Source organism: Muscardinus avellanarius, assembly GCF_963383645.1.
Source record: "Muscardinus avellanarius genome assembly, chromosome: 14".
Taxonomy (NCBI): domain Eukaryota; kingdom Metazoa; phylum Chordata; class Mammalia; order Rodentia; family Gliridae; genus Muscardinus; species Muscardinus avellanarius.
The window spans coordinates 449884-462557 of NC_137800.1; the positions used below are offsets into that span (position 1 = coordinate 449884).

The following is a 12674-nucleotide window of genomic DNA, read 5'->3' on the forward strand; positions in this document are numbered from 1 at the left end:
TCTTTAGCTGCAAATGTTTGCAGCCTGTGCTTTACACCGCAGGGTTTTCTTGAGAAAACCGTCTTCTATTCTTTTCACCTTTCTTTCTCTTATCAAATAAGATACTTCCTTCACCTTTTCTTGCCAAACTGTGAGTATCCACACGGCCCTTCTCACACATTTTTCTGTGACTCATCCCTGATGAAAGTGCTTCAGCTTGGATCCTAGGAGAAGACCCGACATAATGTCCCAGTGAGGCTCCACTTTCAGGCTCTAATTGCGTCTAATATTTTAAAAGCCATCATGAAAATTGGCAGGCCCATTTACCTGATGGCAGCATCCCCTGGAGTGCTCTCTCCAGATCTCGCAGGACACATTAGGGTGTGCATTACCCCAACAGTGCCCACCCCAGAGCAGCACGGAGAGCAGCTCACTTACCTGATTAACCTTTTGATGAAAAATGTCTGTCATCAACATTTTCTGCACTGTTTAATTTGTTAGACCGTCTTGGGCGTGTTGACCTTGGGCAACACTGAACAATCTTATTAGAAAATGCTCGCAACAGTTAATGAGATGCCTCCCTCTGCCTGAATAATAACCACGCGCATTTTATTTATTTGTTTTGTAACAGGTTCTGCCCGGCATTCTGCAGAAGCACTGCTGCGTCTTACCAGACAGGAACACAGGTACACCCACCTCTTTCGTCTGACCTGCGGCTGCACGTTGCATGTTGGTGGCGACATTGAGAAAAGGGATGCCTAGTTTAGCTACCCCATTGTTTTTCAGTGCAGTATTGTATGTTAACTGAAAGAAGCAAAATCAAATCAAATCAAACCCAGACCATTTGGTTCTATAGCAAGTTGCAAATGGAGCTCAAAGGTCTGTCTTTACTGACACAGGAGGTGGGAGTAGAGGATTGCTATCTTGGACTTTTGATAGAAGCTGGCTGTTTTATAAACTTGAATGTATAAGTTTCAAAGTCATTTCACTTGCTTATTAGTTGTACTTACACACCAAGAAACAGCATGGTGGCCGCTCCCATGAGTAAAATTGGCCTCTGCTGGCAATCTTGGCCTCCTGGTGCTCAGGGTGGGTGTGGGCCAGGGACTCACTCCCAAGGGCCTTTGGAGTGCTCTCCCAGAGCCCAGGGAGCCGGTGGGAGCTTGCATCTCAAGACTGCAGGGCTCAGTGAGGTGCCCCGCATTGCTTGTATGGATAAACAATGGAGAAAAGGGCCCCAAATGCCCTTTAGAACTCTGTGGTTTGAGCCTTAAGAAGCCAGTGAGTCAGTGTGGGACTGAGGTTTAGTTACCGTCTGGTGCTCTAAGGTGAGTTATTAGCAAAGAAATTGCCATGTGAGGAAGGGATGGAATGCACAGGATCTATTAGACTTTATTTGTTGCTAAAATCTCTGTGTATTTTCTCTGGGTATGAAGCAGAGATTTATTACCATTTGCTTACTGGTGTTTAGATATAACAAAATTGACCATACTGGACTCTGGTAATAATTAGGATATTTACTTGGTTGGTCTTAACCTTACCTTACTGTGAACTGTGTCTTTCCCACTAGCCAGTTAGTATGGTACTGAGGGGGTTGAACTACACTATTGTTAGCCATTTCAACTTAGAAGTATTTGGGGAAAGAGGATTTTTTACTTTTACTTATGAAGATGGATACGTTATATTGTTGACTGTGTTTCATGGAATTGTTGTTTTTAGCTACTGAAGCATGTTGGTTATGACTTGTGCATATTACTGCTTATGGGAAAGTGTGTTTAGAACACAGCTAGATATCCTTCGAGCCTCTGTATATTCTCTGAAAGTCTTGATGAGTGGTGCTGACAGGTGAACACATTACCTGTGAAGGAGCAAAGATGGCTGCAGACCCATGTCCCCCACGGGCAAGGTTTCACGCGTGAGGAGCGTGTGTCCAGACCAGTCCAGATAGTCCAGCTAATCGTTCCTCTGATTCCAGAGCCTCCAGAGCTGTGATGAAGTATGTTAAAAGCTCAGCATTGTTCTGCGAAAACCTTTGTGGCTTTAAGTACTGAAGTGAGTTTTCTGTATTTTAAGACCACTTGTTACAGTCGGGCTTCAGGTTGGTATGGAAGACATTGCCAGTGTGAGATGTTTCATTCACTGTTACTAAGAACCCAGGCACTGAGCCCTGACTGTGGAGGACGCTGCCCAGGTGGGCTTCTGAAAACACTAATGCCCTTCAGAGCGTTTTACCTCAAGTCCACTCTGGAGGGCCTGAGGCTTCACTTGGGGCATGAAAGGGGGAAGGATCGCATCAAATTGGAAGGAGTCCTGAGATGAAATTGTGACTCTTCAAAGTATACATTTATTCAGAGTTTCAGTTTGTGTCATGTAAGTAAATCTAATGTAATTATTTAGAAACTTTTGGAGACTATGGTGAATGCTTTTACATTTCAGTGACACATGAAAGTCATTACAGACATGAGTATAATTTTCCTGCAGTGGTTTCTTAGAAGAGTTCTCACAGTTTTCAGTTAGAGATCACATTTGGGATGGGGACAGAGTTCAGTTTTGGGGGATGAAAGCTGTCTGCAGATGGATGGCTTGGTGTTTACACAACAGCAGAAATGTCCCTAATGCTGTTGACAGGAGACTTAAAAACTGCTAAAAGGGTAAATTTTATGTTATTTGCATTTTACTACGGTTGAAAAAGAATCAATTTCAGGATAATTCCTCACTTTCATTTTCTCGTTTGATTTTTATTTTTAGGAATGCTGTATATGCTATTAACTTTACATATGGGCTATGGTTTTGAATGAAAGTGTCTGCCTTCGAAGGATAAATGGATCATCATTTCATCTTGCTGTTTTGATTGCTCGAGATAATTTTGGTTAATGAGGTAGGGCAGGTAGAGTGAGTTTCACTGATTACTTCCGTACTACCTGGCTTAGGAACTTGTTCTCAGGAGAACTGAAGGGTGGGCAGAGAATGCACGTTTCCTTAATGAAGGGGAGACATGGCCACAGAGGTTACCTCTTCCACGAAATCATGGGCATGAATGCAGACAGCTTTTAAAAGCTCGCCTGAGAGCTGAGGTGCGGCTCAGTCGTAGCACCCTGGCCCCGCATGCGAGGGCCCTGGGTGTCAGTCAGTCTCTACTTCCAAGCAGTCTTTTCCTGTTCTGGTGACTTCTAATTGACTCTCATTATGCCATCCATTTGCAACCTGCCCGAAAAGCGCAGCCATCTAGCTGCATGGAAAATGGAGACTGGGAGCTGGGACCCATCCAGACAGTGGCTGCTGGTCTTCTGCTGGAGTTGGGGATCTTGGTAGCAGTCTCTGGTTTGAATCCAGAGCTGACTTTTACCATAGCTGTTGGTAGAATGGTGTTGTCGGCTCCTTCTCTCCCTCCCTCTTTTGGATAATTGAGTTATAGAGGGGCCACCAAGTGGAGGGGCCCTGGGAATAGCTGCCTGGGCGCCTTTTTCCTTGGAAGCTGCCCCTTTGCTTCTGGGATAGCTGTGGGTCGTTGGTGGGCTTCAGACAGCCTGTGTGTGCCTGGGGGCACAGGTCCCAAGCTTTGAGCACTGACTCCCTCCATGCTTCGGTTCATTGGGCTGGCTGTTCGCTGGACTGAAGCGAGCCTGTCTTTTATTTCGTAGGCAGCCCCCCTTCTAAGCCACAGAGATCTCTTGCAGTTGCTTTCTTGCTTTTCCCCTTAACTTGGTGGGGATAGGAACTTTGGTTTTTTGATATAAAATGTAAAAACATAAATAATTAACCTTCTACTCTTCCACATTTTATAAGATTTCATGAGATTCTTTTCATGTGTATGTGGTACTGGGGACTGAACCCAGGGGCAGTCCTCTTCTGAATTTGCCCTGTTTTATTTTTTATTTTGAAACAAGGCGTCACTATGTTGGCAAGGGCCTCACTAAGTTGCTCAGGCTGGCTGCGAACCTGCGATTCTCCTGTCTCAGCCTCCCAAGTACTGGGATTACAGGGATTTGCCACCACTCCTGAGATTCTTCATAAGATTGTATGTTACTTGCATATGTAGAGTGTTGGGTAAGTTGGGTATTGTCCGTGAGAGACAGTGCGGGTCATGAACATGCATGACCAGTGCACTGGCCCTAGACTTTGAGGTGCACTGGCCCTAGACTTTGAGGTGCACTGGCCCTAGACTTTAAGGTGCTGTGGCCTTCGACTTTGAGGGGCACTGATGTTCGGCTTTGAGGTGCACTGGGTTCTCAGCTGACAGGGCATGCACAGTGTCTATGAAACCCTTTATTTATAGAACCTGGATGAAAGCTCTTGGAGTTTCAATCTGTTTGTGGGTCTGGTTGTTGCTTATTTGCAAGCACAGGGTGGGCTCACCTGAGACAGGAGCACCACTGCCCCCAGGTGGGTCTCCCCCAGTGTGATGCTGGTCAACATTCAGCAACCAGCTTCCCAGGCTGGGCTGGGGAGCAAGGTGGGAGCCCTGATTTCCAATGTTTGCTGATTTCTGGGTTGGGAATTCTCCCACTGTGACCATTTTTAAGTTGCTCCTGGATAGAGTCTTGGGTGATGGCGCCCCGTGTCGGTCCTCCAGAGCTGGCAGAGGAGGTTCAATGGAAAAGGCTGAGTGAAGGAAGTTCAGTGGAGGAGGCTCGGTGGAGGAAGCTCAGTGGAGAAGGCTCAGTGGTGGAGGCTCAGGGGTGGAGGCTCAGTGGTGGAGGCCAACTCTTGCCCTCCTGTGTCTTTCCTGGGAAGGTGCTGAATACATGTGTTGATTGTTTTTGCCGTGCATTGGTTAAATGAAATCTTGGATTATACTTTAATATTTGTAAAAGGGTGCTTAATTTTACAGTATCTATGTAGGTTGGGAAAATATTTTTGTTGCTTACATGTGGGTGTAGAGGAGAGATGCACTGCTTTATGGGACTTGGGAGGCTTGCGGGGTGGTAGAACTAATTGTACATCGTTAAACTACTCAGCAAGTAGGAAGGCTGTTGAAGTAGGAATAGCTGCGGGGCAGTTTGCGTACTTAGTTCAAAGAGGCAGAGGGGACAGTGTGCTGATATAAGAGGAAGGACTGCATTTAGTAATTGTAAGTTCCTCGAAGCTCTCACAAGTGGAAGGTTTTCAAGAACTTTGATCTCAGGTGAACAGTAAAGGAAGAGGAGCAGGCGTTCGCTCCCTCTGCACAGGCTGCAGGGAAGTGAGGGTGGCGGGGATGCCTGGCGTGAGCATCCCTGCGGATAGGCAATGTGGCTTCGTGAGTTTGACGCCTAGCGTGTACTCGTAGTCTGTAGGCAGTGATGCTGCTTCCTGGTGTGAGCTTTGAGTTCTAACGCTAGCAGTGGATATCCCATGCTGTTTATGTGATGCCTCCTGTCTGCAGGGTGAATCCAGACCAGCTTCTGCTGGCCCCTCAGCTTTCTTAGGAGAGGGGAGACACTGCCCCCACTTTGTAGATGGGAGAATGGTCGTGGCTCTCCACTTACGGGGCCACTGGTCATTTCGCTGTGACTCAGGTCAGTCTGTGCTGCTGTGAACAACTGAGACAGTCCTTCCTTATCCCCATGTGACTTTACAGCCGAAGGTGGCGCAGTGCAAGATGCGGTGGGTGGGGACCCCGATGCTGGTGAGAGGAGGGGCAGCCAGCAGCCTCTGCTTCCAGCACCCTGGAGCAGTGAGCAAGGGGCTGTCCTCCAAGGGCTCATGATTGTGTGCAAAGCGTACACACCCAGGATGCTTCACTGTTTCCAAAATGTCAGGTGATGGCATTTCAACTTACTGGGTTAAAGGTCAGATTTTACTTCTTGAAAGATCAAATACTTAAGTAAATTTTTTTTTTTTGCCCAGAGACTGGAATTGTTTATAATACTCTTTCCAAAACAAATCAAGGTTGTGCAAATGGAATACCATATGATACGATATGATTCGTAAACTAAGAATAACAGAGGGACTCAGTGCTGACCTAAATGAAGAGGCTTGTCTGTACGCCGCAGTCTCCTGTTCTTTGTAACCCATCTCCTAATGACCCAGGGTCAATTCTCAGTGAGCAGAATACCTATTTTCTTGCGTTGTCTCTCTCCATTTGCCAACTGAAGATAGAAAAAAAAATCCTTCAGTACTTAAAAAGGCTTTATTTTTCTTAAACTGAAAATGACTTTATTAGAAAATTGGCCATGCTATGTAATTACTGCCAGAATGAAAGGTTATGGATCAGTAGTTTCAGGACCAAAATTGTTCTGCTTTCTGTGGCTTATTCTTAACCCGTAGGGCCTACTTCTAGCTCGGATGGCATCTTTGTGCTAAGTAGAAAAATGTGCAGCCCCACGGGAAGCCAGCCCAGAGTGACAGCGGGTGCAGCCCCATGAGGTGGGGGCAGTCCAGCCGGCAGCCCTGCCCTGCTGCAGGCTAGTGTGTTGGTAACTTGGTTTGTGGCTTGTGCCAGCTCGATGCGCAGACATGAAGCAGCCACTTGGCCCACACGAGGTGTTCTGTGCTGCAGCTACCGAGGGGCTTTGGGACCATACCCGGAGCATGGCCGAGCCTGTTCAGTGGGTGTCAGCAGGTCGGTGGGCCCACCCTGTGTGATACAGCTCCGGGACTGGGTCCAAACTCACTTCCCAAGGAGGGCCGTGGTTTTTCTGAGGGTTCATGCTTTGGAGAAGTTGGGGAGGTGGATCCTGAGCACATGTCCTTGTCTTTCTCTACCCCAGTGTGGCTGCATGCCAATCCCAGGACTTTGCCTTTTACTACCAGCCTGGAATATGCCTTGGGTCCTCGTGAGCACAGGACCTCCAACTTCATGTTACTCCGTGTTAGCTAAAGCTCTGGAGAGGGGAAGCACATACATAGGAGACGTACTGAAGGGAGGCCTGGCCTCTGATTACTCTGAGGCCTGGTGGGAGCCCTGGGCCGATGCCCTGCCCTTGAGTTTGTGTCCCACACACCCCGGGTGCAGGGAGTCCCCTAGAAACTCTGCTGGAGCAAGGGTGTTGCTGAGGACTGACCTCTGTGGCACATTGCACAGCCATCTGCCTCCCTGGAGGTCCAGAACCACGGGCGGACTGTGCATTTGGGCTGGCTGCTAGAGAGATACAGCCAACGGTGTGTCCATTTGTAAAATCTCTCTGCCCGTCACTCTCCCGCTCCTCCCACCCACCTGCCACCTATCTGTCCCATAGCTCGAGGTTTTGGTGCCGGCTCACAACCATTCTGCTTCACCCTATTTTCCCCACCCTCTTGCCCCAATTTTTGTACCAACCTATTTTGTAAATTACCTCAAATTCTTTCTAGCATGTAATGGTTTGAGTTTGGACTGTCCTCCAAATCATGTGTTGAAAACATGGTTCTCCGTGGAGCAAGGCTCAGAGGCAGGGTGCGTCTTAGGGGTCAGGCTTTGTGACTGTACACGCCCTGGCCACTGTCTGTCTTCTTCTGCCCCAGAGCTGTTAGGATATGCATGGAACTTCTGAAGCCATGAGCAAATCAGCCTTTCCTTCTCTGAGTTGTTCATGTTGGGTGTTTTGGTCACAGGGATGGAAAAGCTGACTAGTATGTAGCACAACACAAGATACATATTTATTCATACACACGTAAAAGTGATGACCAAAGTAAAAGTCAGTGCCGATTGTTAAGCCCTGTCTACACTTCCTCATCACCAAAGCTGAGGGGAGAGTCTTAAGTGACCCACCTGCCTCTTATTATCTAAAGCAAAACCCTAATCTTGTGGAATAAAGAGGTTAAATAAAAACCCGATGATGAGCATCTTGCTTCTTGTTTGGGCTTTGGTCTGAAAGCCAGGGGCTGAACTCTGGGAGAGCTGTGTTAAGGTCAGGTGGTAGGAGGCTGGTTCTGGGCACACCCTGCCCAGGGTCATCTGCAGCCAGAGGAGCTGGCCACCATCCCTGCTCTGGAACAGAAGGGGCCATGCTTCCTGGCTTGTCTGTCATGGCGAAGAGGTCAAAGATAGAGGAAGATGGGAGGTGTGCAAAGCCCATGGAGTCATGGCTTCTCTGAGACTTGAACTACTTTAAGTAAAAGAGTAACAGAATAAGCAGCATGACATTTTCAGAGGTGAAGAGCTAAAGATTGCACATTTATGTCTTTATATTTTTCACTACTGGTCATAGAACTCAGGGGCATTCTACCTCTGAACTACACCCCAAGCCATATATTTTATTCTTTATTTTGAAACAGGGTCTCACTGAGTTGCAAAGGGCCTCACTAAGTAGTTGCTGAGGCTGCCCGCGAACCACGATCCTCCTGTCTCAGCCTCCAGTGCTGGGATGACAAGTGTGTGCCACCACGCCCGGCTTTCGCATGGTCTTTAAATCGGCCATTTGGCCTGTTTTCCCCACTAAGCTTGCTTACTTGGGTTTGGACATGGGTGTTATTTCCAGAGATGCTGCTGAGGACAGGCAGAGGATGTGAGGCAGGAAGGTCTGGGGTGGGAAGTGGAGGGACAAGCTCAGGATGTTCCTGGCTCGAGGACACTGCATTGCTGACATGGCTTCAGCACCTGGTCTAACACATGGATGCCTTGTCAGATGGGTGTTCACTTTAATTCTGATACTTCAGCTGACAGGAGGCTGGTCAGACCCATCACCTTTAAACCTCTCTCCAAATGAGGAGGGATCCGTTTGCACCTGAGGGTGAGCTTTCTCATGTGGTATGTGGGGCTGAAGCCTGCAGTGCTCTGAGCTCTCGGTCCCTCAGAGCTGGCCTGGCCCTGCCTTGCTGGGATGTGTAGCTGTGTGGAAGTGGCACTGTCCTAACTCTGAGCAAGGCCACCAGATGTGGCCCTGTGAAGAAGCCTCAGCCAGCCATTGGGGGATGAAGGGTCGTGTGAAGAGAGGGACCGTCAGTGGCTGGATGTGAGAGTGGAGTCTCCAGTTGTGCCCAGCTGTGCCTCACGGGGACCCACGGCTCAGCCAAAGTGGCATTTGCTGATCCTAGCCATCTGATGACTGCAGAGACATGGAGATCCCTGGTGCTGCCCTGTACCTCTGAGTCTCAGGGTAGCTTGTTACGCATGGGTAGGTCAGGTTTCCAGGAAGGGCTAAGAGCTAGCCCTGTGATACAGGATGTGGCTACCCTGAACCAGCAGAGAGATGCTTGCTGTGCCCGCTATGTGCCTTAGATTTGTGCCAGAGGTTCTAGCACCCTTTGCTGGGAGCCTAAATGTGAGTGCATTCCTGTGCTAAGAAAATGTACTTTCTTAGGAAACATTACTCCGTACCTGGGCTTTTTTCCCTTTGTTATTGTCATGAGACAGTGTTTACAAGGTACATATAGTTTGTGAAGCTGACCAAAATAAGTGAGTGCAAACTGAATTATGGTGTGGCTGCATCCTGACTTCTGAGATATCTAATCTTTGATTTGTAGAATGCAGAGACAAATTCTTAGTCAAATCATATGTCTGAAGCTATGGATGAGACGTAGAGCTTTAGAGGAGATGTTTGATCCTGCCATTTGGGAGTTACAGATTTCAAATATAAATGAACTGACTAAAGTGAGATAGCTTTCCAGACCTTGACTCCCTCCTCTCCTGAATTCTGCGAGGACGTGTGCTGCTTGCTGTGAGTGTCTGTGCTCACCCTCTGCATGCACATGAGTTCACTGAAGTGCAGTGTCTCAGAAAATCAAGGCTCCCTTTCTAATGTGCCTCTTTTATTTGGTTCCAGCCAGTTAAGGTGCCTTAAAATGGTGAGCGCTGGTCATTTTTTAAAGCCTGTAGTAGAGATTAAGATTTACCAGTTGTCTGATAACCTGCGACAAAATATGGGTGTTTATAACAATCCACATTTAGTTCTTGACCATTTCCTGGTGGTGTGGATGGTGTAGAGCATGATTCTTTGTTGACGATGGTGAGACAGGTTGATGATGTCTCCTTGTGAAATCCTATCTGCCTATATCTTAAATAGGTCATCTTGGTATCCATTTGATCTTCCTGTTGTCAATCTGCAAGTGAAGGCTGCGGTAATAACATCCGGAGTAGAATTTGCTTTTGATTTGTTTTCAAGAAGACAATGGCTTTAGTCCATTATTCAGCTAGAATTCTTAAGGAAAGACTGTTCCAACCTTTTCCTTTATAGTGTCTAGACAGATATTTGGGGTAAGATGAACTAGTTTGAATTGAAGATAAAATGATTAAGTATTTTTGTGAGCTATTGAACATTTTAAAACATATTATTTAGGTGTTATATTAAAATCCATCCATCAAAAGACACACTTAGAAGCCATATTTTTGAGAGTAAAAGTTTTGACATCTTAAAATACATTATTATTTGATGTGAAGTTGATTGGACTTGATATTAGTTTGGTTTAATGTATGAATGGGACTAGTCTCATGACAGTTTGGTAGGAGTGGCAAACAGCAACACACAAGATTCCCCAGCAGTCTCAGGCCTGCTATGCTAACTTGTATCTGCCTGGAACTATAAGCAAACCTATAGATAATTATATCAATGCTTTTCCAGGAACATGGGGGAAATGCACCACGAGGCTGACAGCCTAGCTTTCTGAATGTGTAGTACATCCCGGGCCATCCTACTTCCCTGGGTTTTATGATCTGCTCGGGCACTCTGATATACTCCGGGTTACTTCCCAGTCCTCCACTTTACAGGTTCCCTCCATGGTGTGGGTTCTGCTTTTCATACCCTGTGCAGGCTTCAGAAGTGACGTCCTGAGCCAGGCATGATGGTGCATGCCTGTGATCCCAGAACTTGGGAGGCTGAATCACAGGTTCACAGCCAGCCTCAGCACCTTGGGCCCTCCAAAATTTAGTCAAACCCTGTTTCAAGAATAAATAAGGGGAATATGGCGACTGAGAAAAGCGGGGCTTAAGAGCCCTGCTAACAACCAATCTCCATTACCACAAAATCAGCGCCTTTCATAGCTAGAAAACACCATCACCAGAGAAACAAAAAAATCACCAGGCTCCAGAGAGAAAGCAGACTGAGAACAGAGCTCAGAGCCACAGAGGAGATACACCGGCCTCACACCCGAGGACGCGGCAGCAGCGCCATACTGCTGGCAGCAGTGGCGAGTTCACCGGACGGCTACAGCAAGCCAAGGTGAGCCGCTGCGGAACAGCCAGGCGGGATTTCTCGCCGCAGGTAAAATCTAAAGCTCCCAGTGGCTGAACTCAACACACGCCGCAGGAATTCAGAGTAGAAATCAAAACCAAGAAGAAATACACCAGCCTCACGGCCGAGGGCGTGGCAGCGGCGCCATATTGCCACCGGCGGCAGCAGCAGAGAATTCACCGAATCCAGTACAGCTACATCTGAGTACTCAAGAACAGTGAGTCAAATTGCGGGCCACAGAGGAGAAATCCCAGTACTGTACTCCCTGGGACTTGACCCAGTGGGGGAGGGGCGGTGGCAGAGATATCACACCATAGGAGAACGCCCAACCTGGCACCCCCCATGGTCTAAAGCAGCCTCTATCGACTCTCTGGGTTGGAGACTCTGTGATACAACCCAGTAAAGGAGTAGTGGGGTCTGAGATACTACTGACTCGAGCTCCAGAACACCTTAAGTGAAGTCATAGTGACCCAAGGGAAGAACCCAGAGAAGGCACAAACTTCCGAAATCATGGGAAATAAGAATAACACTGGAGCAATGAATGCCCACAACCCCACAACATCAGAACCCAATAAAACAGAAAATCAGAGATTTCTAGAAGATCAAATCAGGAAAATAACTGTAGAAATAATAGAGGTGCTTCGAAAAGAACTCAGAGAGAGCCAAAAAGAGATAAAGGATGCAATTAATGAAGTAAAGGCCTCAATTCAAAGCACAAACAACCGATTAGACCACATGGAGAACAGAATCTCGCTCTTAGAACATGATCATTCCAAAAATGAACGCATAGTTTCTAATCTAGGAAAAAATATGTGACAGCAGGAATCTGATATTGAAGAAATATGGGCCCATTTTAAGAGAGCTAACCTAAGAATAATTGGAATAGAAGAGGAAAAAGAAGGTGAAACCAAAGGGATCAACAATCTCTTCAAGGAAGTAATAGCAGAAAATTTTCCAAAAATAGAGCAAGAGGACAATACACAGGTCCAGGAAACTTATAGAACTCCCTTTAGACAGGATCAAAGAAGAGGATCCCCACGCCACATAACTGTCAAAATGCCCAATGTGGAAGCCAAGCAGAGAATCTTAAAGGCAACAAAAACAAAGGGCCAAGTGACATTCAGAGGCAAACCAATTAGAATCACTCCAGACTTCCCAAACCAAGTCATAAGAGCCAGAAGGGCTTGGAGTAACATATTCCAAGCTCTGAAAGAAAACAACTTCCAGCCAAAAATTTCCTACCCAGCAAAACTTTCTATCAAATTAGATGGGGAAATAAGAAGCTTCCATGACAAACAGAAACTGAAGGAATTTATGTCTTCAGAACCAGCGCTAGAGAAAACACTCAAAGAGATTAACTACAAAGAAGAAATAGGTAACACACACCAGAACCAGAGAAACAAGATTTTCCATCCAACAGACAACTAAGATTGGTTATCTGTGGAGATTCATTATTTATGTTAATCTTTTACCTATCTCTAAATTTTATTGTTTGCTTTTATTGTTGCTAATTTTTAGGATTTCTAGTTGGAATATTAACATACCTTCAGATATAGCATTTGGAAATATTTTATCCCATTCTATCAGTAACTTTTAACTCTGTTTACATTGTCTTTGGATATACAATAT

At 46.5% G+C, this 12674-nt stretch overlaps 1 protein-coding gene across 1 annotated transcript in view; it reads left to right on the forward strand.

Moving 5' to 3' along the window:
* Nucleotides 1–613: 613 nt before the first annotated feature.
* DLGAP2 (DLG associated protein 2) overlaps nucleotides 614–12674 on the forward strand; it is a gene marked incomplete at its 3' end in the record, with an annotated part of 448164 nt that continues 436103 nt past the window's right edge. Inside the window, exon 1 of the mRNA XM_080710521.1 lies at nucleotides 614–665. The remainder of the gene's footprint in view (nucleotides 666–12674) is intronic.